The 5356-nt window shown below is 35.8% G+C and overlaps 1 long non-coding RNA gene across 1 annotated transcript; it reads right to left on the bottom strand.

Annotated features, from left to right (window-relative positions):
• Positions 1-1182: 1182 nt before the first annotated feature.
• LOC147581947 (uncharacterized) lies at positions 1183-4432 on the bottom strand. The gene is made up of 3 exons (XR_015249796.1): positions 4370-4432; positions 3067-3108; positions 1183-1278 (listed from the first exon to the last, which is right to left on the bottom strand). It is a non-coding gene; the product is annotated as an uncharacterized LOC147581947 (long non-coding RNA).
• Between the last annotated feature and the right edge of the window lie 924 nt (positions 4433-5356).

The raw sequence follows: 5356 nt of genomic DNA on the forward strand, positions 1-5356 counted from the left end.
ACTTAATTTACATCTAAATAATGGTATATTCAATACACACATGACATAAACATATATTATTTTTGAAATATAACATGACTAATAATCATGGAATCCCATTTACAGTTTTAAATAGAACTTATTTTATTTTTAAATGTCTATTTGTTTTGAGAGAGAGAAAGAGGGAGTAAGCAGGGGAAGGATAGAGAGAAAAGTCGACAGAGAATCCCAAGCAGGCTCCTTGCTGTCAGCACACGGCATGATGCAGGACATGACCTCAAGAGCTGTGAGATCGTGACCTAAGCCCAAACCAACATTCGTCGCTTAACCTACTGAGCCACCCAGATGTCCCAGAATGTTGTTTATTTATTGCAAATATAATCTTTTCATTTTTATTCCACAATATTAGTGACTAAAGGGAAGAATTTGCATCTATCAAGAATAAACAAACCAAAAGCAGTTTGTGTGGGTTCTCTGTTGCCCACTAAACAATGCAATTTCAGGCAAATTAGCCATCTGGGCTTTAGTGGGCTTATCAATAAAATGAGACAACAATACAAATGATTGTTGTAGGAATTATATATCAAATGGTAGTTCCAAGGAGAATACTTGGGAAATGGTAGGAAATCAATACTTGCTTTGAAGAGATTATATCTGCTGAAAAGGAGAATTGTAGTTTGGTATTAAGATGTATCTGGAAGTATGCTGAATCTGTAATTTGGTATTTATGGGTTAAAGGCTTAGGAAAGAAATCAATATTCTTCTAAACTTACTGATCTTTCTTATGGTTTTATTTATTTTGCAAAGAGCTTATTTCAGGAAAAAATGCTTACTTAAAAAATCTTGGAGCAATAATATTTATGTTTATGACTTGCTTGCTATGTATACTTCATCTCATATGGTACTCATAACTCTATGGGTCAGTACCAGTATGATTCTTATTTTACAGATGAGGAAAACAAGGCACACAGAAAGTCAATATTTCGCTTGTATTTTCCTCCTACAAAATGTTGATCCAGGGATATAGACTGACTTGGCCAGACACTAGCATCATAACATTCATATTTTGTATTCTGAAAATTCTATTCCTATCACACATATTCTGTTTGAGTTTATTTACTTTGCCAAAAATCATTTCAGAGGAGATCTATTACATTCACAGATGAATATGAAGTTACCTTGTGTTCTTTAAATGGGTACAAAATTTTGAGATCCATCATCTTCCAGAGAATAAGGCAGATTTTCTTCTAGAGGCTGGCGTTCAAACTGATCAACATTAAAGTCAATATCACTTAAAATCTAAAGATAAAATACACAAAGGAGAAGGAAAATGTTTCTGTTGGCGAAAATAACATTCTGACTGAAGGCTTGCTTATTTTGGTTTTGTGACAGAGTTTTGAATATATTCTTTCAGTGCTTATCAGAAGTATTGCTACCAGTTCTTTCTGACATGAAAACATGCTCACATTCCTATATAGGTTTTCCTGACATACTCCAATGCCTCTACATATTCTATGGGGCAATGGGTAGGCAGAATAAAAACTCCCACTCTGTAGTTTTCCAGAAGGTGGCAGATGATAAAAAAGAAAATCCCTATGGGGAGAGAAATGCCCACCTCCCTAGAGAATTTTTGGACTCTTCTGATACCTCTCCAGAATGTTCCAAAACTCCAGGTCATATTACATCATAGTGGTATGATTACAAACATATCCTTGGAATAGAAATTTCTTATTCTTTTAAAAATTTTTAGAAGTTTGTTTTTTATTTTGAGAGAGACAGAGACAGTTCAAGTGGGGGAAGGGCAGAGAGATGGAGAGACGGAGAATCCCAAACAGGTTCTGCACTGATGCAGGGCTTGAACTCACAAAACTCTGAGATCACAACCTAAGGCCAAACAAAGACTCAGATGCTTAGCCAACTGAGCCACCCAGGGGTCCCAAAATTTCTTTTTAAAATGAGGACATTTAAAGGGGCACCTAGGTGGCTCAGTCGGTTGAACATCAGACTGGATTTCGGCTCAGGTCAAGATCTCCCGCGTTCCTGGGATCCTGCATCAGGCTCTGGGTTGACAGCCCACTTGGGATTCTCTCTCTTCCTCTCTTTGTGCCCCTACACCCCTCTAAACAAACAAACAAACAAACAAACATTAAAAAAATAAAATGAGGATATTCACTAATGATTCCTGTAACTAAAAGGGAGAGTGTCCATATACTTGCTTTACAATGTCTATATCCTTTTATATCTCTTACAGTATTTTTTCAGTAACTTCATAGTTTCATTTTAAGCTAAGTAATCATTTTTGTACCTGAATATATTTCCTTATCCAGATTTGAATACTAATGACATGACAAAGATATTCCATCACAGGCAACACAGTAATACTAAAGTCCTACTTTACTATGTACCTTAAAATATAATTCAGATATTTCCAAACAAGATGTACCATTGGTCCATTACCCAGTTATAAAAATAGGTAGATTGATATTTCAATCAAGGAAAAAAACTGTCAAAGCGCACAGGTAGGATTTAGCATTCATGTTGCCCTCTGATTTAAACTTAAGTGCATAAATAGGAGGAATTTATACATTATGTTGTCTTACATAGAGCGCAATCAAAAGTAAAGGACTCTAATTAAGAAGCAAATGGAGGTGCCTGGCTGGCTCAGTCAGTAGAACATGCGACTTTTGATCTCAGGGTTGTGAGTTTGAGCCCCATTTTGAGTGTAGAGATTAGTTTCAAGAAAAGAAAAGAAAAGAAAAGAAAAGAAAAGAAAAGAAAAGAAAAGAAAAGAAAAGAAAAGAAACAAATGGACTAGAATGAACCTATTTCAGAGTGCCAAATGAATGCATTGGAATACTCTGTGGAAAAAAATGCAAAAGACTCTATTGTCTGAATTTATATTAAAGTTTTTAAAGTTTAGGAAGATAGCATTAATATTATATCACCTAAACTTTTGACAGTAACTATAGTACATCAGTTTTCATAAAATGATTTCTCTGAGAGTTAAGAAATTAGTTGCTGCAAATGTGGTATTAGAAAATATAGAACTAAGAGTTATCTTTAAGTGTAAATATATTAAAATGTTACCTCTTCGCTGAGGGAATCATAGTTGCCTTGAACATTTCCCCACTAAAAAAAAAAAAGCAAAAAGTAGTATACTTCATTTAGTTATTTTAATATTTTAATTTTTAGCATATTTTATATTAGAATACATAGTTATTTTATATTGAAAAAAGCTACAGAAGAAATTGTTAGCAAAATACACTTGTCTGGGTCTCATAATTAATTACATTGTGTAGTCATTAAAAAAGATTATCTCGGGACACCTGGGTGGCTCAGTCAGTTAAGTGTACAACTCTTGATGTAAACTCAGGTTGCGATCTCAGGGTCGTGATGTCGAGCCCCTATCTGGGATCCACCCTGGGCATGGAGCCTGCTTAAGATTCTCTCTCTCCCTTTCCCTATGCTTCTCTCCTTACTCCCCTCACACTCTCTCTCTCTCTCAAAAAAAAAAAAAAAAAAAAAAGATAATGCATTGTGATGCTGATAGAAAATAGTATTTTCTCTGATAATTTTTAATTTCTATTTTGGATTAAGATTTTGACTACGCACACACATATATAAATATAATACACACATGGATGAACACACCCTATTGTATTTTATTGAATACTCCACTTTTTAGCTGATAGCAGACATAATTAACACAATGTTTTTAGATACCTGCAAAGGCCTTGAATAAGGATCATCAAGTTGATAGGATCATATAGGAAATACAGTCCATGTTTTACTCAGATATAATGCATTATATCTTTGATCTAGCATGACAACGATCAATTAAAGTGAAAGTATTGATCCATTGGTCAACGTGGATAAGTCTCAACAACATTAAGATTGGGGGAAAAAAGCAAGTTGCAGAAAGACACATACAATTGCATGTCTTGTTTATGTAAAATATTAAACCCTCACAAACCCCCTTTTAAGTGCCATATACATGCACGATAAATGGTCCCCTTAAGTGCCATATACACACATGCTAAAATGCTACAAACAAGCCAGGGGGGCATCTACACAGACTTCATAATGGTTGACATCTGGGATGAGGCAAAGGACAATCAAATTTCCAGGGGAAACTTCAGCAGGGCCGACAACATGTGTTTCTTTCACCACGAACTATAAGGTTCAATGTGGTAAGTTGTTTACATTTGTACAATATAAGTGGTGAGAAAATGGATTTTTAGAAATTCCTTTTAAATATTCAGGTCAAAGCAATGCACGTTTCATTACTGAATTTATAACTTAAGACACGGTCTCACCATACACAAATTGCCTCCTCAGACATTTTTGAAAAACAGTTGTAAGGTCTCACTCGTATTCTTCTTTTACTTACTGTTCTTTGCATGAGCACACTCAAAATACTAATCAAGACCAGGAATTTCATTGTAGATTTCTGTGGGGGAAAAACATTAACGTATGTGCTTCAATAAAGTGGAAATTTATACCGGCAGCAATCATCTGATTGCAAGGAACACAAAAGGGAGAGTTAAAATAAGAAAGGAAAATGAAATGGTCTCATGTGTACACAATGTTTTACCTAGACTTCCTTATTTCCCAAAGCACTTCACTTACGAGCTTTTTAGATGAGAGCAAATTAAGTAATGGATAAGGTCATGTCACTAGAAAATGATTTTCTCAACCTAAACTCTACCTCTTTAGAACTGTCATTGCTTGGGGGTACCTGGGTGGCTCAGTGGGTTAAGCATTCCAGTTCAGCTCAGGTCATGATCTTGCAGTTCAAGAATTCCAGCCCCCAGTGGGCTCTGTGCTGACAGCTCACAGCTTAGAGCCTGCTTCCGATTGATTCTGTGTTTGCCTCTCTCTCTCTGACCCTTCTCTGCTTGTACTCTGTCTCTCTCCCTCTCTCAAAAATAAATAAAAACATTAAAAAGAGAAAAGAAAAAAGACCTTCTATGGCACACCTGGTGGCTCAGTAGGTTAAGTGTCTGACTTCAGCTCAGCTCATGATCTCGTGGTTAGTGAGTTGAAGCCCCGTGACGGGCTCTGTGGGGGCAGATCAGAGCCCGGAGCCTGCTTCAGATTCTCTCTCTCTCTCTCTCTCTCTCTGCCCCTCCCCAACTGTCTCTCAAAAATAAATGAACATTAAAAAAAAATAAAAAATAAACTTCTTAAAAAAAAAGAACTGTCATTGCTTAAACTCAGCCTTACCTTTCACTACATTAAAGAGTAAATTCATTTCCCTATAGAAAATGCTATTCCATCCTAATTTCATGTGTGGCTAGATTAGCTGATGCTGGTGAACATCTCCAGAACACGTCCATTTTGTATGTTGCTGCCACTCATTTCTATCTACTCTTAT

The sequence above is a fragment of the Puma concolor genome, chromosome B1 (genome assembly GCF_028749965.1).
Source record: "Puma concolor isolate L17-30 chromosome B1, mPumCon1.1.hap2, whole genome shotgun sequence".
NCBI classification, from domain to species: domain Eukaryota; kingdom Metazoa; phylum Chordata; class Mammalia; order Carnivora; family Felidae; genus Puma; species Puma concolor.